A 23379-nucleotide genomic window follows, 5' to 3' on the forward strand; every position below is an offset into this window, starting at 1 on the left:
TGAAACACATTCCAAAAAACTCTGTAATAGATATACCTTTTAGGCCACACAAACCATGGGCAAAATATTGAATAAGCACAAGCTTGTTCACAAGAGATAGTGCTCACATATCTTGGTTTAGATTTCCATTGTGTCTAGTGCAAACCATTGACTCCTCACTTAGAAGTGTACAAGAATAAAGACGAATACCAGTAGAAAGACTGAGGTCCTTTGTGTTGTGATCTTCGTCACTTAAAATCTCTCTGCTTTGGGGGACATTTTAAGAGGAACAACTTTCATGTCTCTTTAGCCTAAATAGCACTTGGGCTAAATTTCTCATTTATTTCTACTGGAATATCTATCCTATTTAAATGAACACAGGACTGATCTAGACATCCTCATTCATTCATAAGTACTCTTTTTTTTTTTTTTTTTATATACAGCTGTTCTATATATTAATACATTCAGAAAGTCAGTCAAACTGGAAAAAAAAAAAAACAACAGCACCTTTAGATATTTGAAAATGCAGCATGTCAAGAGCTTAGTAACACAGGTGGCTTACCCTGCCCCCTCCATTCACTGGCTTCCCTGCTGAATACAATGTCCAGATCAATGATACTATACTGATATTCAAAGCCCAGGACGAATTTGGCTACAGCCAGATGACAAATCAACAGTTCCCATGGGAACAAGGCTTCCCACTAACAGCTATGTTTTTCTGGTAGAATTAAATTGTCCACATTTCAGAGTGGTGTTTAAATGAAAACGTTAAGGAAAAAAAATAAAAAAAAGGACAATTCAGAACAAAATTATATATATATATATTACGTATGTTTGTGTGTGTGTGTGATATAGTTTTGCTCAATAAACCTGGATCACACGAAGTGTTGAATAATTTGGCTTGGAGTACTGAAAAATATAGCCAAAACTGTTTAAAAGCAAGTCTACAGCTTTACTTTAAACACGCCACTCAAGTATGTATTTAATTACTTTTTCCAGGATTTTTTTGCCAGCATCTCAAAGAATCAAGCTTTATATTCTTACTTTATATACATAAACATACAGATGCCAAACACACCCATCTAATGTATAGAACAGTCAAGTTTTTTGGGGACCTCAAAAGATGGACATACATATAATATTTTATCCTTCCTTGTTTCTACTTAAATATACTTTGGAGGAAGTTGAATAGCAATAAAAAATATTTTTATTTTTTTATCACAGTTTTGTTCTGTGTTTTAAGGTAACTTAATAGTGTATTGTCATTAGTTTTCTAAATTTTCACAACAGGAATATATTGAAAATTGATACTTTCCATATGCTGCTGTAATGCCATGTATGTGTACAAGTATGAAATTTTCAACTGTATTAATTAGTAACATTACTAAATCTTATTAAAAAAATAATAATTAAACATAAGTGTTACATCAATAATTATTGAAGGAAACAATTTTAAATTCTTGACTAAACCAACATTTTTGTTATTTTTCCTTCCTCTGTTAGAGCTATAGCATGTTGCCTAAGTAGAGCTTTTGTTGCCTCTACTCATATCAATGACACTCATGGAATCTGTCTTTTTTAGCCTTAAATATGATACACGTGTCTAAAAGACCAAGGGAATCATTTATAGCTGCAAGTTACTCTTTGCAATGTAGCTCAAAATCAGGTATATGACTATTAAATTATATGTTAACTGTAATCAGGTTATTCCCTCACTTTTGAGGGCTTGAGTGCATTACTGAACATTTTTTACATGTAATTGTCTTATTTTATTTTGAAGCTCAGTCTTTGAAGCTCTTTTGGACTGAAACACCCTCCCGGCCCTCTTCCAGATAAAAACGTGCAAGTTCCACAATCTGGAACTAATTGTCCAGACACCATCTGGAGGTCCTGTTCCTTAGTAGAAGCTGCTATAATCCTGTGGCTTTCAGAGCAGAAGTGGCATTTTACCATACCCTTAAGCTCTCAAAGTATTTCAAAAATGTTTCAGAATATTTTCCGAATATATCTGCTATCTGGGGGCACTGGGAAGTTCACCATTCACATAAATGTACAAGCCCATATGCAACACAGCCTGTCTCAGGTAAATACTGTCCAAAATAAAAAGTTGGGCAGGGCACTGAATGGGCATACAGAGATGGGAGCTGTGTAGGTGAAACTTCCTGAGTCCAGCTGCATAGCTGTTCCAGGGAGCTGCTTCTTTCAGCTTATTTTTAGCACATCTTTCTCTCAGGCAAAATGCGGAGCTTCTGTGGGTGGCTGATCCTCCCACAAAAACGTAGCCCTAACTACATCCTGTGTTCTGGTATGTGAGGAACCCCCACAAAATGGTGCTCCTCTCCAAATCCTGGACTTCCCCTTCATTCAACAGGCCATTAATTTTTCTGTAAGAAAACCCTTTATGGGAATGGGTTTGGCCATTAACAAATACCTTATATTACAGGTTTCCAACTTCAACTGTTTCAGCTACTCATGGATTATGATGAGAAAGCAGCTAAGGACAGTTAGTGGAAAACTTGTGTAGAAAAATGAAGACCTCAGGCTTTTTTGCATTATATTTTGGGTTTAGGAATTGATTGCTTTGGAGAGAAAAGTATTAGAGCCAGGAAAGGATGGGCTTTTCTCCCCAGCACCTTAGTTGCTTATAACAACTTGGAGTTTTTCTAAGGATTACCTAGGTCCCTGTTAAACTCACACACTGCTTGTTATTTCTGAGTGGAGCTTTTAAACCTCAAGCCAATGTCTACCAAAATCAGCTAAAGGCTTTGTATTTTCTCAAATGGGTTTTTGACTAGCCCCTTAACAGTCAGAGGAAAAGTCTTTTCTTCTCATCTACTCATATTTCAATTTCTGAATGCTTAAAACTTGCCCAACCCAAACTCTGCTTTATTCGGAGCAAAGTTGCACAGGGCCTCTCAATGAGAAGCAATTCCAGTTGAAAAGCACAATCTACAGCCATTCAGGAGCTAGTTAGTCTGCAGGGGAAAAAATTGCACAAGTTCTTTTCTAATACGGATTTCTCATATACAAAAATGCCCAAATCATATGCATCCAGACTTATAGATAGTCAGAATAGAACACTGTAGTCCAAAGAGTGAATTTCTAGCAATTTTTTTCCATGGGAAAATAGTATTTTATAATGGAAATAATTTTGTAAATAACAATAGCAGCAGCTGTTACTTACGTTGCTCCCCTAATAAAATCCTTAAGGAGTACTTAACAATGTTCAAACATAAAAATGTTTTAGCTAAGAGAAAATCTCATTTTACTGAGATTTCTTTTACCCCCAACTGGTTTTGTATAATTAAATCTGCCCACAAGGAAATGTCTTAGAAATGTTTTTGGTTGTTTATTTAAACTTTTTACTTTTTCGTTTGTTCTCTCTACATGCTATCAGGCCAAATGTTGCTCTCAGTCATGAAGTTTTGAATCCAGAATTATTGTATTGATATCAGCCACATGAAAGCCAGAGACTACAGAAAACTCTCCAGGAGGGATAGGTGAAGGATCTTTCAACATTTAACACCAATCTATCACAAGAGTTTTTTCTCTTGTTACTGTTTAGACATTTATGAATGGATTTATTACCTTTATTATGTTGATTGTAGTCACTATTCCTTTAATTACATTGCAGTGTTTTTATACTGATAAAATGCTGCTCTTTCCCCAAAGCTCTTCTGTGTTTTTGTGGCTGACTACTTTCTCATCCTACATGCTCACAGCAATTCATCTCATTCAACAGAAGCTAGGGCTAGCTGGATCAAATCAGGATTTCCCTTCTCCTTCCCCTTCCCCTTCCCCTTCCCCTTCCCCTTCCCCTTCCCCTTCCCCTTCCCCTTCCCCTTCCCCTTCCCCTTCCCCTTCCCCTTCCCCTTCCCCTTCCCCTTCCCCTTCCCCTTCCCCTTCCCCTTCCCCTTCCCCTTCCTTTCCCTTTGAAAAAAAGGTAAATTTTTCACTGGTAAATTTAAGCGGAAAGGCAGGTTAAGAGTTTACCACTTCTACTGTGAGCAATAAAAAGTTTACCCACTTATATGGCCTGAAGGCCTGGAACAGTTTGTATTTACTCATTATTTTATTTCTACCAGCACCTTCACTTTTTCATAAAACATTTTCTGCTTGCTTTTTCATCTTTGTTGTTTCATGACTCCTATGCTCTCTTTTCCTTGGGAATGATGAAAAACTTCTCTAACAGCTAACAACTGAGAGATTTCTCATTTTTCTACTGTGGTGTTGGATGTATTGAAAAATTTGGAAAAAAAGACTTTATATCTGCTGATTTGGATTTAAATAAAGTATTTGCTTAAGAAATATTAACTGAGAATCCTTTTTTCCACCACATCCTTGACATGCAGTAATTCCCACTGCTTTTCCAGTCCTACAGTGATCACAAAAAAATAAAAAAGTAAAACAAAACAAAAACAGAAATAAAAACAACAACAATAAAGACACACACACACACACAAAAGAATAAAAAGGAAAAAACACACACACACACACACACACACCCTCACTGGATTTCAAAAGGAATTATTTCTACATAAAAATCAGAAAATCAGATAGGATACTGACACCTTTAAGGAGACTGTTTCACAGAGAGAGCATTTCAGTGGGACCTTGAATTTAACTGAAATGTGTTTGGCAAAGCATCTACTGCTTCATTTAATTCAAACGTTTTTCAAAGCAAGCTGGACTGTAAGTCTAACATAGCAAGGACTTACTCAAAATGCACATTCTTTTTTATGATTTTCACTTTAACTGTTCCTCTTAAGTGCACAGTGTGTTCTTTCACCTTACTGAGCATGGTACAGAGCTGCATGGACCACACAGGGAATATTCTCAGAGGGGTTCACTGCTGGTTACTTGGCTCCCAGAGTTCAGCTATGTTGTTTGTGAGTACTGTGTAGCACAAGCAATAGTTTTATGATTCATTCATGCTCTGTGCCCTTTACTGAGACTCTGTATGGCAATCCGAGGTGGTGGATGCTGAGTCTGCATTACCAACATATTTTTCAGTTACCAATATGGTTCAGATCAAGGTGTGGCAGGAGTTCGATGGGCTGTAGCGGGATTCAATTCTAAGAAGAGATAAGCAAGCTAAGCCTGATAAACAAGAGAGCAGTATTGGAAGTACAACTTCCAGAAGCATTCATCAAAAGTTGCTGAAATCCTAAAGAAGTAAATCAAATTGAAAATTGCCTGTTCTGTTGTGCTTCATTGTAGACAAAACCTCCAATGGGCTTTGTTCATTGTGCCACAAAGGTTCATTATTTTTGCAGTGCAGCGGGCATGCATTTTCTTCCTCAAGAACTTATTTTTTAGTCTCAGCATTTCCATTTTGACATTAGAAAAATATACAACCAAAATCTATAAGACTTTGATTAAATGTTGATACAGCTGATTCCAACACAGCCAAAGCCAGTGACCATACATGGAATCTAAACAACAGCTAGTAATTACAGTGTCAAAGGCATGTATACACTGTGTGTTATGTTTCATTGTCTGGCATGCAAATATAGACTTGGTTTCCTTTGCACTATTTCCAAAGTATAAAGAAAGCTAACCAGAGAGTTCTGTTTCGTTTACACAAAAGAACAAGGTTCAATCATGTTTGATAAGTTGCAAATTACTGGTAATACCACAAGTGTTGTTACAGCTGCTAAGAGTGGTCAGGAGGATGTACAAAATACAGCAACGGCATGAATCAAAAGAAAAAGTCTAAACAAGTTTGAATGATAGTGTATAGTACTAACTTTAACTTGGTGCAAGGGCTTGTGAGCAGCATCTTGGGCAGTGGTGAGATACAGAGAGTAAGTTGCCACGTATGTATTCAGCATTCTGTGCTCCAGCAGACTCCACAATGACTTTCCAACAATGATGTTGCTTCTCCTAAGAGAAGCCGTGGATGCCAAAGGGGCAGAAAGAAGAGATAAAACTCCTATGATATAGAAGACAATTGCAGTTCTTCAAGAAGTGCATTTAAAAAGTTTTCTGCTTAGCAATTTGCCTGTGGAGATTTTAACAGCTGAAAGTATCCTTTTCATCGCATCTCTAAGTATGGCATATTTATCAAGTACTTCAGAACCTGTCTGATTTCTGCAGAATCTGGATGTAAAAAGCCTTACCTGTGATGCAATAGGTCTCAGAGAGGGGTATAATTTAGGGGGCTGTATAAAATGTGCATGTAGTACGAGCCCACAATTTACCCATTTTAAAACTTCAAACATTCTTGATGCAGCAGACGAAGATCTTTTGCATAGGGAAACCTAGTATTTTGCTCTATTCTGTAGCTGACTTTCCTAGAAAAGTGCTTTGGGAATAAAGTCAGTAGAATGTGGAAGTCCCTTTGGGAATGCTTCTGATCATGAGACAGAAGAGCTGTTGCTCTGTGGGTCACTCTGTCCATCTCCTTTCAGAGTGAATTAGCTTCATTTTCTGTGCTTGCATGGGTTTCTCTTTCAAAATCTTGGAAAGGTATTGGAAGGAACTGCTCATCAAGGCCATACTTCACTATATAAAAGGAAACAGGTACAGGATCCTGGACATGGATCTCCCCAGGTGTGAAGTTCATTGTTGGTGTTGGTGGTGTCTTTCTCACTTTATTTTTGTGTAATTTTGTATTAAAGACATATTTTTTATTTGCTAAAACTTAACATGAAATTATCAACAAAGAAAAATAAAGACCTATCTAGCTACAGCTGATGAAACAGAAAAAAAATCCAGGAAAACTAATTATCAGTGAAAGCAATGCAAATACTGTAATGTGCATCAAGTACTGTGAAAATATTCCAAAAATGATACATATTCTTCAATATCAATTGATACTGAAGGGGAACAGGGCTGGACCTGTGTTTTGTTCACAGCTTGAAGTATATATGAGGAAGGAAGGAAGGAAGGAAGGAAGGAAGGAAGGAAGGAAGGAAGGAAGGAAGGAAGGAAGGAAGGAAGGAAGGAAGGAAGGAAGGAAGGAAGGAAGGAAGGAAGGAAGGAAGGAAGGAAGGAAGGAAGGAAGGAATAAAAGAAAGTTAGTTAAAAGAAAGAAAAAAATAACACTAGGAAAAGTCTGTGATTACATCAAAATCAGTATAGAATAAGTTTCTGAAACGTGTTCCTAGAATCTAAGTAGAGGGAAGACTGAAACAACTCCTATGTTTCTAATATTGACATTTCACATCAAATTCAGCTCCTGTTTCCAAAAGCTCAACTCCTGACTTTTATTAAGGAGTATTGAACAAATGATCATTTTTATTAATTTATTTTACAGTGGTTTCAGTGTTAACACCATGTAACCAACTCCTGCAATTTTATCATAGTTAAAACTTCACTGTTTCTTTAGGCCCTGCTAATTGGATTCAGGAGAATACAGGGAAATCTCTAGTCTTTATTATGAGGAAAAAAAATTACAAACTTTTCTTATTACCAAAATAAAAGACTGAAAAGCATAACAACTAATGACTTCCTGGCTGAAAAGCAAATTACAACAATACCGTATTTATCCTTAATATCTCATGATTTTTAAAACCATCTCAGTTCTGAGGGGAGCACAATTCTTGTTTCCAAGTAGGAGAGGTTGGCAACCCTGTAAATGTGTCCCAGAAGTGATGGGCATTATTCATACATCAGATGACTGTGACATTGCTAAACCCTCATGTAATTACAAAGCACAGGACTACATTTTTAAGCAAGCTGTTTCTGCTGTAGTCCTGCCTCTTCAGTCAGGATGTGCCCCACAACTGGAACAGCTTGCATTGTGTTAGCCCCCTGGGAAAGTTCTAATTTACAAAACCCTGTTTAGAAAAATCAAATCTATTTAAAGGCATTACACTATAAACATAAACTCCCTAATGAGCTGTAGTGAAATGGCTCTAGGCTATAACTTGCGAAGTTCAAATGATTTAGCCGTTTTCTGCCATGTATTATTTTCATTTAATCTGCATCACAAGGACTGTAAAGAGTCCAGCTGTTCAAAGTGAGTCTTAAAGATTCCTGCCAAATGCAAAAGCTAGTCCAATTGTTCCCTTTTCTACAGTGTTTGGTTAAAGACCTATTAATTAATAGATCAAATAGTTCCCAAGTTTAAAAAAAAATAAAAAAGGAAGTCAATGTCAACATTTCTAATAGAACTGCAGATGCTAAAAAGATGACACTTAAAAAATAGGCACTTAGAGGTCGCAGAATCACTAGGAAAGAAGGAAGTAAAGAAGCAAAATAGGAGAGAAGGAAGAAAAAAGAAATGTACTGAACTTTCACTGTCCTGTGCCCTGGTAGAGTAGACAGTCTGTGCTTTCAGGTTTAGATCTTCACACCTTTGGAGGCACAGTCTCTGACTAAGGGCGCACCCTCAGGATGTGATTAATCTTTCTGTTGCGTACTTCTACTCCACTGATGGCTGCAGTGGACTTACTTCTCAACTATACTCATGTACAAGGGTAATGCTTGCAACTTTCCAGGCAGTCTGTTCTCCTTGTACAGCAATTAACTAGTACTGTGTTGAGTTCTCTCTAGGGGATGTTTGAGAAATTCCATCTATCATCTTTGTGTAGAAGCAGAGGAAGCAATGGAGGACACACAGGTACTCCTAAAGGAAACATAGCATTAGATGAAGAATATACTGATGACTAGTATGCATCTCCTACCACTCTTTCAGTGGAGACCATTCTGTTAAATGCAGACCTTGGTTTGCCTCAGGTTAGCTTTAAGTAATGGAAATATCCACTTTTGAGAGATTTATTACCTAATTCTGCAATAAAATGCTAGAATAAAACATCAGCACTCTGTACCATTGATTACCTGCTCTTTTCAACACTTAGTTTAAGCATCCAGAAAATGCAAATCTGTACCTGTTAGAGAATTTGGGATTTTGGTCTGGTCAAAATCACTTGACATGTTTAAACATTAAAAAATAATATTCTGAAATGTGTAAATGTTAAAACCACAACTTCCATGTAGTAATGGAGAATAAATATAACAAACCTGGCCTGTTTAATAAATGAAATGGTATAATGTTAACTGGAAGGGGTGGATTACATTCGTTTAACTGCTTCCTATTTTAAATAATTATTACAAAAACACTCTGTGCTGGTGGGTTTTAGAATGCCCTTATCAAAAACAAGTACAGAGACACAAATTTACATTTTATTTTAAATTCTTATTAATAGAAAGGTTTGGTTTGTGTAAATTTCTCTATTTACAATGGGTCATTGTAGTGGAATTGGTGATACAGCTTCAGATGAAGAACTTTGGGAGAAAACAGGCAACTTAAAGAGGAGATATGGTAAAAAATGTGGTTCCATATTTTATCGTAAACAAAAAACTTGTAATAGAGTCTCATAGTGAGGGCAAATACATCTGTAATGGCACTAGAATCCTTTGTATAAAGATTGTTTCATGTTGTTAGAGTGATGTAAGAGGGTGAATGAGGATCTGATCCAAGATATGCTGCAATATGTATTCTTTACAAAAGAAATTAACTCATTTCCCTGATCTTCACACAATTTCTTTGTTTGTTTACTACAGTTTCATCATACAGCAAACATAGCGTGAAAGCTATTCAGTTCCAGTGACACAACTTCCAGTGTTGAATAGATTACAAGTATAAATAAGTCTGGTGGCCCAATCACAATCCCTGAAGGATAAGTAAATAAATAAATAAATAAATAAATAAATGAAAAAGGATTCCTCACAAAGCCACTACACAGCTCAACAAAATGAGCAGTTCTGCTTTTGAGACTGTTAGGCATATTACATATCAGTACTGATTTGAGGGCCAGATAATTGGCAATAGCCCAGAAGCACTCTGCTGTTCTAGCTGCAAGGCACAAAGGCAGATTTAAGTCAAGTTTGTACTCACCTTCCGCTTATACTTTGGAGACCACTCTTCAGATTTGTCCCTTGGCAACTTAAAATACTCACAGGGATCAACAGATCTAAGTCTGCAAGCCAGATCCCAGGGAAGAGTTGTGCACGAGAATACCTCAGCACATTGTGCTTCGGTTGCAAGGGGTAGCTTTAAAACCACTCTATTACATCATGAGAACAGTAGCAGTGTAGCATTTGGAACGGCTTCTTCCATAATGATTTAAAAATTGAGGATTCCTCTACCCACTCTTCCAGTGGCTTGCCAAGCAGGAATTAGCATGGCTCTGCGAGTACAGAGAAGCACAAAGGTGCCTCAGTGTACTTGAGATTCAGACAGGAAGTCTAGATGTTAGGGAGGTTGGGTATTACATGGTTCTCCTGCCAGTGTGATTAACTTCTTGCTTTCAGGAGGACTATATTCACACTTACCAAAGTAAAATTGGACTTTATACTTCACTGCAGAGTTGCACCAAAGTACATGAGCTAATTTTAATGAGCTTGCTTGGGTACATAAACAGAACTTGGTGCCCCTTAATTATCAGACCTGGCTTTTCCTGCATAAAATTAGCCCATGCTGTGTTCCGCTGCTACTGACTGGTATTCGAGCCAGTTCTGGTGTAATGTAATATGGACCTCAGATAATGACAGCTTCCGCAACCTGCTTCCAGCTGATGTAAATCAGTACAGTTACACTGAGGTAAATTAATAACTGAAACCCTTGGCTTATGAGTTGAGCTACAGTGCTTTGACCAGGCAATCAGTCTTTACTTCTATTTATTTGGTTAGAATCAGGCAGTGCTAATGAGATTATAGCCTGGGGATTAGGAAATGCCTTTTCAGAAAGGTATGCTGAATTGAAGAGAGACGACTGACATGCTAACCATACACAACCTCAGTGGAACACGGTGACTAATTCCCTCAGATTAATGAATCGGGGACCACTCAGCATGTGCTTCAGATAGCATTGGACAATAGCGGTGGCCATAGAGAAATAATACATTTAAAAAAACGGATTAAGGAAGTGGTCTCTAGTTTGTGTTCTTGTACAGTTACAGACTTGTACATACTTTGCTCAAATGCACACACAGAAACAAATGTTAATTGCACACAGGTTTTTGTTATTTTATGTAAATACACTGCCTGTTGTTTCTTTTTCCTATAAGTGGACAAATTTAACTTCATGATCCCAGAATAAATATGTCAGCTATGCTGTTTTTCATTTCTCACTAAGTCTGTTTTTTGGAATTCAACTGCCTGGACTTTGGAAGAGTATTGCTTTCTCTACCACCATTGCTGGCACAAGATGCAGTTATAGAATCCATCCTTTGGATTTTTATCAAGTCACATAGATTAGAAGTGACTAATAACTACAAAATAAGAAAACTTCTTATTTCATAACCCTCTTCTCTGGTACATATGCTTGAGAAGCTAATGTAAATGGAGAATCTGATGCTTCATTCAGATAAAAATTAGAAATAGAAAATTAGTATCAAATAGTGCTTATTAGCTTACAGTTGTTGAATTGTTTGTTTAGGAGTCCCTGAAATGTCTCCCAGTCTCAGGTGGAAACAAACACATGCTTCCAGTACTTCTAGGAACTGATAGTAAACTCAATATCACTTAGCATGACATAGATGTGAAAAGTCATTGTATTCAACAGTAGATATGTTTCTTGCTATACACTCTCCATCTAATGAGCAAGAACTTCTAAGAAGCAATGTACCAGGACAATGATCATCACTGCAGTGCTTCCAACAGTCAACACTAGTGCAGTTCAAACAAGATCACACAATATGATGTAACCAAGGAAAAATAAAGTAGCTTCTTCCTCCCCCTACAGATAGGTCTGAAAGAGGTGAAACATATCTGATTATTGCAATGCTCATCACAATCATCACCCCCTAGAATGTGTGGTGGGACAGCAGCTACACTATAATTCTGTTTGTCCCTATCTTCAGAAGAAACACTGTGGCTTGTGGAGTTATCTGATTATCCTTTAACTGCTTAGATGACTCGGTTAAGTAATCTATTGGCTCTGTTCCATTGGCCCTCTCAGTCTAGACTATTGCCATACTTCTAGAAGTCTCTGGGCAGCCTATGCTTTCCTGTTCTTATCCCGGTATCACAGTGAAATCCCTCCCTGCTGCGAGGTTCTTCCTTTGGGCACAGCCATCCTGGTATTTACCTCTATGATTCACTCACTTAACATCATCAACAGCACAGACTAAGGCATGGTGAAAGATTTCATGATATGGCTTTTAGCTACAACCTAGCTCAACTAGTCAAGTTAGTAAACTTAGTAAATGTAAAGAGAAAGGTTGTGCATTAATCTCACAAACATATTTAGTGGTTCAAGCACTTTCTAAGGTTGGCAAACACTGCCTGTCAAAACTCCCTGGTAAATCCTGTCAAAACATTTCTCGTGTCTTGAACTTCTTGAGTCATGTGGCCAGAGTTTCGTAGTGTTAATATTCCCTAAAATACAAGTGCCAAGCTAACAGCTGCTGAGTTAAGATGGGAATGATTTGTTAGTGAGACAGAGTAAGGATTATAAACTGTAGGAGTAAACACATTCACTGTTAAACAATGCATTTTATTTTTGAAGGGCTAAATTCACATGACGGATTTCTTCATGACCACCAAACTCATCTACATTCATTTAGTAGAAGATGTGTATCAGGATCATTTAAAAAAAAGAATTAGGGAGAAAAAAATAAATAAAAGTGACTATCCATTATCTGTGCCACTGGATGTGGCAGGATAATTCTGAAAACCTGAAGCTAAAAGAGTTGCAGTTCTTGTTCTGTAAAAGTGCCCTTGCTGCTGGCTGAGGGACCACCTTAAGCTCTGCAGACCACACTCATCTGTGGCACTTCAGGGCTCTATCCATCCCATGTGCAATGGGTGCCAATATTGAGGCAAGCACAACTTCAGGTCTCTTCTGGCCCAGAGTCCCTCAGGGCTGTGGTCTCACTCTCTAGTTCCACACACAGAGCAGAGGCAGCCAGCGCTGCATCCCTGCACCAGTGGGAAGTCAGAGCTTTATGGGAAGCACCGTTTGGTACAAGTGAGATGCAGCTTTCTACCAGGACAGTGTAAAGAGGCCATGGCTTAAATTTAGCAGTAAAAAATTATGTTTGCACATGTTCTGAAAGTCTGTCGTTGTATGTCTTCACCAAAAGTTAGCCAAACTACCAAAGCTGGTGATTTTGCATCCTACCTAATCCACACAAGTCACAGAAGCCCTTGCAAGCCTTACCCCTGGAAGGTCTGGTCTGCAGGAAGAAGAATGGAAGGACGCAGAGGGAAGGTCAGATGGAGGTTGAAGCTAGGTACTGGGGTGGGCTTACTCCAGGGAAGGGGATTGAGTGCTGCCTGCCAGGATGCCTGTTCCAAAGAAGAGTGTCTCTATTCTTCAGTAAGACCTGCCTAAAGCAGTTTTGAAAATAAATTAGAAACATGATACTTCAGTGCACAGAACTGGTGTAAACCTTCAGTGTCAGCTGATTTTCTTGCATGCCTAGTGAAAGAAAGAAGAAAAAAGCACTTGATAGTTACCGTCTACTGAAAAATAAATCTTTGACGAGTAATTTGAGCCAGTGTAATTTTACTCAATAGGAAAACAGGAAAAGTCATTATTTGCCAAAACAAATCTTCCAAAATCTGATAATGTTTAGGAAATAAACAGCTCAATCAACAGACTGAAAAAAGTTCAGGCAACTTCCTTCCCTGAGATGATGTTGGGCAACATGGAAAGCAGAGACACACAAGGTGCCACAGTTACAAAAAGACATCCTCTCGGGCATCACCATGCTATAATCACTCCTAGAGAAACAAGTTTCACAGAGACCATGAGTGGGCATATGTGGCACACATCTCTTCCAAACACAGTTAGTAGTTTGGCATCTGCATTGTTGAACTGAAGGCTATGACTGCACCTCTGCATTTTCACATGTGATGAGATATTTATCCTGTTGTGAAGTTCATGCTGTAATCCATTACTTCTAATGAGTTAACTCAATTGTAAATGATACGATATAAATGATGATTGCAGTTAATTGAAGGCAGTATCCTTTACTACTGTATGAATCAGCAGTGGAGAAGTCAGAAGGGATTCTGGTTCTGATTAAGCTCTGATTTTGGCCAAAGGCTCTCAGTAATTTTTGCTTTTTTAAAATTTGAATTCTAGCCAGCACCTGTTAGATAACAGAAGAGACTAAACCACATTCTAAAACTCTTTAATCAGCAAATAAACTAACAAAAAGATGTGAAGTCCTGAAATAGCTGTCCAATCAGAATATCTGTTACTAGTACAGCATAACTATTTGCTCTTGCCTTGGGCTCAAGAAGAAGAGAAAACCTTCTGGTCTTGTCTTTTTCCTGGGCATGGCAGTGATCAAAGAAAAAAAGATATTAGACAGTTTTCCTGAGTCCTTCTGAAACAATAAAGAAGTCTGAGTTTTAAAATATGGCACGAAGTTCTTACCTTATATCTGAGCCAAGGCATATCAGAATTTGGGACTGAAAATTTTGGGGAACAGAAATGGCATGTAGCAGGGGAAAGGGAGCAGGGGAAAGTGCCACTGTTCTCTTTTCCTTTGTCATTCAGCATTTTGATTTTTGTCACATGGTCATTTTGTCTGGAATATTTGGAAAAAAAAAAAAACATTCAACAGACTGGATTTAATAATCTCCATGTTTCTTAGCTTGTTGGAAATGAGAGTGCAAATTCTCAGTCCTCTTTGTCCTGTTAATTAAAGGTGAACAGCTGGATACCAGGAAAACGAACTCTTGTTAATGTAGCTAGTGATTCCTTAAAGAAAATGTATGTTTTCTGCATAGGAAAACTGAAAGACAGCTTTTAGATTGCATTTCTCTAAATAGAGTTATGTTTATGACTTAAAAATTCTTAGATAGAGACTCAGAGATTTATCAGATGACAAAGAATAATACAGTCTTCATCACCCTATACTGCATATGTGAAGGAGAAATTTCAAAGCCAGACCAAGATTATATACTGCAAGCCATTAAACAAGGCCTTTTGGCATGCATTTTCAGATGAACTAATTGCATGCAACAGCCAGAGGGGAAGGAAAATAGATACCAAAGGATTCATGACAATAAAGCAGAATGCAGATGTTTGTTACTCCACTGGGGCTAGTGAATGCCTACAGTGCATCTCTGCACAATTGTTCTCAGGACCTTTTGATATTTTGTTTTATAAATCCTGGGTGCTGTTCAGACACAGAGGCTTTGGAGAGGGGAGCCTGCAAGCAGATAGATAATCACAAGACAAATTCAGCTTTAGCTTCACGTATGTTGTGCTCCATGATATTTACAATAGCAGCAATCTGTTTTCATGACAGCATGTTTTTGTAAATCCAAAGAGATAAACTTTCTCAGCTATTTATAAATCAAAAGCTTACATTGTGATCTTCTGCCAGGAACTCTGTTCGCCGTTGAACTTTGCTGTGTTCATTTTAACAAATCTGTTTGTTGCTGTAGTGCCAAAGGTGAGAAAAATACACTGGAATCCTGTAGAGAAGATGGGATAGCTCTTTGTGACTGGGACAGTGATGTCCTGCCACTGCTGGGGTAAAGGGAAGTCAAACACCTTAGCCTGAACACAGCTAGGAGCCAACACAGACTGTGTCAGATCTGCCACTGGCTTGCTGGGTGGTCTTGGAAGAGAGGTTTGCTTTGATAAAATTAAATTGATATTACCTCTCCTCTCTTCAAGAGTTTGGTGGTCCTCTATTAGATAATATATGTAGTTAAGAGAATTATAAGTAGCATTTCTCATGTTTCTTTTTAATCTACTTTTGATATTCATTGTACAACTATTAGAAACAGAAAGCAAGCTGTCTTTCATATTTTGCAGCAAACTTATGACAATAGAAGATCAAAGAACAACTTCTTTGCTCTTCAGAGTATGATTGGTTTGCAAGGAGCTCGACAATTTCTTACACTGTTCTCAAGATGTAAAATGCGTAGCTTAAGTGTACAATTTATAGTAAATAATTTACATTTTGGATAACACTTTATCTAGATTCCCACAAATTGTCTGTGTGAGCAGATCACAGATTTCTTAATGTGGTTGTTGGGAGCTTTTTGCTGAACAATTTACACAGTTCTTGGGCTGTTTGTCATTTATGGGCAGTACACTTCAAAACCTTTAAACAGAAACTTCAAGCTCTTTTGCCATGTGTTCATAAGAATACAAGACCAATAATATTTGATGAGACTACAGGTCCATTTAGTTCACTGTCCAGTCTTTCACAGTGGTCAAAAGTGGTTGACAAATGAAGGATGTAAGAGGAGACAAAGCATATTCATCAGGATTTTCTCACAGATTTTGTTTGTGGCTCAGGTACCTGCCTGTACAGCTACTACAGGAATCACACAAAACATATTTGACATTTTTATCCAGTCCTTCCAACAGTTATCACATAGAAAAGTGTATGCCAAAGTTTGAAAGATATATGTTTTAATAAGCCATAAGGACAGATATAGCCAGAAACTAGTAAGTACAGATTACTATATCCGTTTTCCTTGTTAACTGTCAGTAAAGTTTATCTCATCCTCCCTGCTCACACACACACAAATTTTTACCTTTTGTATCTCCCTCCCTCATATTAATAGCAAAAGATGCTGAAGCTTAAGATCCTAGGAGAAGTAAATTTAGAAAAACCCTTCAGAAATATCTGCTATTGCAATCACAATGGAAATATGGCACACAAAACAAAGAAAGAAGTTCTCTATCTTCAGTGGAATATGCACTGAGTGCAAACACAACAATTAAATACTGCCCATAAGGCAGGACCTCAGATTACACACTAGGATTCCTTTGAAGGCTGGAAGGTTTTAGCTGGATCGCTATATGAACATAGGTAATGAGGAAGGATCTAGTCAAATTTTAAAGTATTCCCACGTTTCAGTAATTTACATCTGGTCTTTGAAATTTGGCAGTGCTGGTTTTGGAGTTGGAGCCTGCCGTCTGCTACTGCATGAATTGCCATGAATTGCTAGGCTGAGTTAAATTCTGTGCACTGGTAATCTCCCTTGCACTTCACATTATGCTCAAATAACCCTACATTACCTGTACACCCAGCAGTCTTCTCCAAATTTTCCATCAGCAACCCACACATGTTGTCTTTTCACATCAGATGCAGAGAAAAAAGATCCTTCCTTCACTCCTGCTTGCATCTTACCCTTGCAGCTACTAAAAGACATATCGATCTGCTTCCGTTGGCACTTTCCTTTAATCAACTGCTTCATTTTCACCTTCACAAGACAGAAAGGAAGGTCTTGCAAGGATCTGTATTAATCAGAAAGCCAATGACTGGTTTCCTGAACACCATTCGTATTCTGTAGTGCGAAGAGAATGGTTTTAATGCAAAAGGAATAATTGTACCTTAGAAGAAAATTTCCCATCACATACATAAAAATGATGAAAGTGGGGCCTAGGGGTCATCAATTAAAGTATTGACATTTGTCTCTTTCTGAGTCCCAACCTCACTGATAAAGGTAGAATAGACCTAAATGTAACTTGAGAAGTGTGTAGTCAAGCTCACCCTTTAACTCTGGTGGGTGTCACAGTGTATGCTCATACTTGGTCCATTTCTTCATAGCCCAGAGACTTTTGACAGTAGACTTTTTTTTTCTTTTTTTTCTTTTATCATTATCATTATCATCATCATCATCACCATCATCGCCATCATCATTATTATTATTTGACAAAGGCTTTACATGCACTGCCCAGCATACTAAAGTGCCGAGAGTTTAGTCTAGTGCCACAGCACTGATGTGAGCATGTGCAAGAGGCCTAAGGTCCACTGCTAGTTCTTCCCTCAGTCTGATGGATGTTTCTGAACATGTAGTTTCATTTCTCATTGCCTTAGTTTTCCCATTTCTTACTGGAGGACAGTAATATACTGCCTTCATAGCTCCTTATACATACTCATAATAGGAGAAGATACTTTAAATGTCACATAACCATGTCTGGCTTTAATGAACTAAATACAGAAAGGAAGGCTGAAATGATGTGGTTTTAAGCAACAATGGTATTAATTGATGGACTGTTTAAACACATGACAACGATGTAAACAAAGTAACAAAAGAAATTCATACACAAACTGAGAAAACTCTCTGTAATTTAAATAACATTTTTGCTAAATTTCAAAATTTTCTACTGTGATTTTCCACTAGCCTTGACAAATGAATGTTATCAAAATATTCTGGCTGGTACACTTAATAAATCATGAACTATGAAGCATAAACCACATTTTAAGGACTATCCATCTGTTAGCATTTCCAAGTATGAGCCCAGAGCATGCCAGAAACAAATGGAAAATTATTGTAATCAGATCCTTCAAAATTATATTAGAGTTTTTAATGAACAGTTTAATGTGATATGGAATTACCAAAAGTCTGAAAAGTGTTGAGAGGCAAATAGAAAGCACAGGATTAATTTAGTTCAGCTAAATCCTGATGAAACACTTTAAAAACCTTTCCCCTGTACTGAAATACCATGACTATGAACACACAATAATAAAAAATAACTTAATGACTCTGAATCATAATACTGATAATTTTATTGAAAATAACATTTGCTTACTCATAAATGTTTTGAATAGTCACAAGCAGTTAGTCAAAGTTGACCTACAAGCAATATAATTTCTCTACAATAGTATGCTACAACTCATGCTACAACTCCTCCAAAATACTGTAAATAGTATCAGAACTTCACTTTTTAGCTATATTCTGAGCACCCAGACACCAGACCCTAACACCATGCTAGTCCCCTGTGGGATTGCATGGTATGAGCATGGCATGCTCACCTTGAGAGGGATGCACAGAAGACTTTCAATTACTATTTTATCATCAAGGAATATTCAGTGTTTCTCACTACCCAGGAGAGCAGAAGAACTGCTCTGTGAGGACACACATACATATATGTAACCCCTCTAAAAGTAAGTGGCTGTTGTATTTCTGTGTGTTCTGAATATAGACTCTCATATTTCAAATGTAAATGCTTGCCGTCCTCTACAAGTCTGACTTAATGATGCCTACAAACCTTGAACTTCATTTAACTTTCCAGTATGAAGGGGATAGGCATGTGTGTGTATTGTCATGAGACTGTCAAAGATTTAATTCCATTTGATGAAGTTCTGTTTTCCAAAAGAGAAGAGAGTGTATTGCATATCGTTGGCCAATCTGGGTGCTGTCTAAGGAAAAATGAATTACTTCAAAACAGAAACATCAAATGACTTTGAAACAAAAACAGTTTCTCCTAATCTTGCATACAGGGTATGCACTGACTTTGCAGAATCACTACAATTAATTCTAAATGATGTATGAAATGAGTAGTCCCTGCCCAGAGACTACCACTAGTGCATGCAATCACTGCTTGGCTGTGAAATGTGCTGTAATATTATGCTTAGACATGTCCAGAAAAAAAAAAAAATAAAAAAAAATCAACATGCCATTCTCAGCATTTCTAGCAATTTTTATTTATTTATTTATTTATTTATTTATTTATTTATTTCCACTTCTGCTGCACCACCCCTGCAATTCCAGTTCTCTGATTCTTCACTTTCTACAAAAACCACTGAAGATGAAGGTCAGTTACAAAGTGTTTCCAATGGGCTTGCTATGTAAAGTTCATCTGTTGTGAAAATACAGTGAAAATACAGACAGGAATAGTATTCTTTCATTCAAAGGCCCTAGAAGTATTTTAATATATGTGTCTAGATCACACTACTTTTTCTTTCAGTCTCTGATTACTTAAGAGTTATGTTCCCTATGCAACACTGACTAAAGCAATGAGTCTGCAAAGAATTCTATGTACTCAGTTAACATCATACAAATCAACTCTGTTAACCTCAGTGGGACTATTCATACACATAAGCTTTTAAAGAATTAGGATTTGAAGTGTGTACTTCAAGATAGATGAAGGAACATAGAGCCATGTGGATGACCATATAATAATCTTCTCATATTAAAAATCTTAATAGTTGGCTGACTCAATGGCCAAGGCACAAAATGAATTTTATGTTATCCATCCACTTTGAGAAAAAAGATGGAGCAAATTTTTACCACTCAGATCAGAAAACATATTTTAGTTTAGTTTTCTAAATTTTTAAGATAGAATCAAACATATGTATTTGCACATTAAGGAAAAAAACAACAACTGCAACAACAAAAAACACCTTGTATTAACCACCCTGCTCAAAGCCAAGCTGATGTAAAAATGTTGTGCACTAAAATATTGAACCTTACTTTCCACACATCAATAGTACAATCTGGACTTCCTATATTTGAAATCAGATATTCCAGAGGAAGCTTTGCCCAGTTCTTCCAGGGGCCCTTATACACTTTAATCACAGAAAAACCTGCAGTAGACACGGCAAGGTGCTCGGCACTTCTTTAGAATGCTAAATGCAATCAGTCAAAACAGATTTGATTAAATCTAACCTTGGCAAAATATGTTTTGTAGAAATCAAAACTTTTTGCAGAAACATTTCATGTCTGAGGAGAGACTTCGTCAGAAATGCTGGTTGGTTTTCAGCCAGGAGATAAAGAGAAGCACACGCAGCTGCCACACTCATATCGTATAGCTGGACAACTATGCAGTGTTGCTCTTTGCAGTGTACCCAGGAAAAAAAAATCTTTCAATTTTCTCAATGAGGATGAGGGAAGCCAAAAACCTGCACCTTAAATGAAGTAGAATAGACACATGAACCTGTGTGCCCTACTTCCTAAGAGCTACCCCCTCAAAGTATAAACATACACAAGTTTGTTTTTGTACAAGAGTTCAAAAGATCTTCTTTCTATCTCAGTTAAAAATAAATAAATTAAAAAAAATCAAGGCACTATAATTATTATAGAAAAGAATTTTTCATCCTTGCCACCTAAGTGCCCTAGTCTGCCACCAACTACATTTGGTAATACTGAAGGACTGGTGATATAGTTTGAATTTGCATATAGTCATTAGATTTCAAGGTAGTTTGCTGATAAAGATGTGTTTTGTAGAGGAGCGTAAAGGCAAGTGTTGATAGACCATATGGTTTTGTACTGGAGCTTAAGATCCCTGAATGGATTCTTAAAATAACAACTTGACAGTGTAATAACTGTTAACCAACAGTGTAGCAAGGGAGCATGCTTAATGAAAATGTGAATATATCCACAGAGATTTCTCTTTAATCCTGCCTTGAAAATGAATTTTTAAATGAGCTTCCAAGTCATTGATAATGCTCTTAAATTTCACTCTAGTGACTCTTTAGTTCTTAAAAAAATGGCTTCAGTTTTAAGCATGTGGAAAATGCTTGCTTTTGCTTGATAGTTATAGAAACTATTGGGAATGGTTCTGTACATAAAGTCATCTGTAAGCGCTTCTTGTTAAAAAAAAAAAAAAAAGGGAAAAAGAAAAAGAATAACAGAAAAAAAGCAAGAACCCCACATCAAGCACACAACCAGCTGCCAAACACGCTGGCTCCCCAAATGGCAGGGCTGCTGGCTACGTCAGCAGTCATGAGGACCCTGCTCAGAGACGGAGGGAACTAGAAATGCAAAGGAGCACTGTGTGTGTCAGTGCATCACCTACTGAATGATAAATTGTGTAGAGAGCATAGGGGAAACGCAATGCCATCGTGCAGGTAAGAGCTGACTTTGTGGTTAGAGAGAGGCCATGCTTTTCTGCAGCACACAGAAATGATCCCCAAAGCTACGCTTGCCCTTGTGCAGTGCAGCAAATCCAAGTGCCTGCAGCATGACTGACCTGAAGACAGCACATGATGGAGGTAACCAGCAGCCCACTCAGGCACAAAAAAAATAAAAAATAAAAACCACCGCAGGTATCAGAAACAAATCTACCACACTCCTAGCCAATCCCAATCCCCAGTTCTTATTTATTTATTTTTTTTTCCATCCTAATGAATCAAACAAACTCCCAGAAGGTGAGTTAATTAGCAGGTCACAAAGCAAAAGTATATGCACAGTGAAGGAAAAAGATTCCTATAGGAGGGAAGCAAGATACCTACAGGAACATCATTATTCCAAAACCAGGTGATTGATACCAATAAGGTGGCACTACTCACGCCAGTAGCAAAAGGGTACTCAGGACTTTAGTGTAACCACAGAGAGGACAGCACAGTCTGCCACCTTACTTAGGTGTGGCTTAGGTAGGGGAATCCCGCCAAAAACATGGCGATACTTTAAGTACTTCAATGCCAAGAGCAAATATCGTGTATGTTGACATGTCTGGTCACAATTATCCACACAAGGGTGTCACAGAAAACAAAAGTTCAACAAGTTTTGAGTACCTGGTAGGGCAAAAGGAACTGCCATCATTATCTCGAATTATGCTTTATACAAAGCAGGCTGTAACTGTTAAAATATTGCAGTTTCTTTCTTAATAAAGAAATACCTCCATACTATTTGTGTTCATTTCTGACCAAATAATCCTTCTCTGACATATACAACAACTGCTTCAAGTTGGATGGTCAGGCTAACATGATTTCTGGCCAACATTCACTGTTCTACAGTGCTTTAAAACTGCAAGACAGCAGTTAAAGCAGCATCTGAGTGGAAGCAGACATACCAAGTTCGCATGCAGTTAGGAGGATATTCATACCACTTAATTTCAGGATTTTCCATTGGCTGCTTACTTCAAAGGCTGGTCTCTGCTTCTGGTGAGACAGATCCTCTTCCAAAGACCAAATGTTCCAGAGAGATGAATATAGGTGCTCTCAGTCACTCTCTGGAGGAAGCTCGCTTTCCTCACCTACTACCAAGATATTCTCAAGGACTACCAAGACCTGGGAAACATGTATGGGAACCTGTCATGATGCTTGGACTATTTTATTCATTTTGTATGCATGGATAAAGAAACTACACTCACTTAGAGAAATAACATTTGGAAAAAAAAAAATTGTTTATGAAAAGCAATGTTAAAACTTTTTTTTTTTAATAAAAAGAAATAAAACAAAAAAGTCTATTTTTTTTATGTTATATTTTCTGAGTCTTCTTGTACCTATTTCTGCTGCTGCTTTTCATTAACTTTCTCTCTACACTCTCATTCCCTTCTTCTTTGGCAGCCATCCCAGTGTAGGGCTGTTTCTGTGACAGAAGTTGCTATCGATGTCCATTTGCACTGGGTCTGAAGTCACACGGCACCTCCAAGACAGTACGCTTTCCAGGAAAGCTCCAGTATCTTATCAGTAGACACTTAATATAAAAAAAAAAAAAAGAAAGAAAAGAAAGAAAAGAAAAGAAAAAAGAAAAAAGTAAAAAGTTTAAAAAAATGAAAAAAAAAATAAAAAGAAAAAAAAGAATAAAGAAAAGAAAAAAAAGCCATGGACAATTGTTTCTATTTTTGCTTATTGGAATGACAAACGTGGAAGAAGTCTCCCAGACTGTCTTTCAGTTTAGAAAGTGGGATATCCATGGAGATTGAAGTGGAAACTGTGAGATGGCATTTCAGTTTAGGCTGTGGGAGTATGTTCCTCAGAACAGACTTGTGCAGAGATGTCACATCTGCCAGAT

General features: G+C 37.5%; 1 long non-coding RNA gene across 1 annotated transcript in view; it reads right to left on the minus strand.

Moving 5' to 3' along the window:
* Nucleotides 1-583, minus strand: part of LOC308190404 — a 30973-nt gene extending 30390 nt beyond the window's left edge. Inside the window, exon 1 of the long non-coding RNA XR_013947157.1 lies at nt 542-583. This is a non-coding gene — a long non-coding RNA (uncharacterized lncRNA). The remainder of the gene's footprint in view (nt 1-541) is intronic.
* Nucleotides 584-23379: the final 22796 nt, after the last annotated feature.

Source organism: Anser brachyrhynchus, assembly GCF_964034855.1.
Source record: "Anser brachyrhynchus genome assembly, chromosome: 2".
Classification (NCBI taxonomy): domain Eukaryota; kingdom Metazoa; phylum Chordata; class Aves; order Anseriformes; family Anatidae; genus Anser; species Anser brachyrhynchus.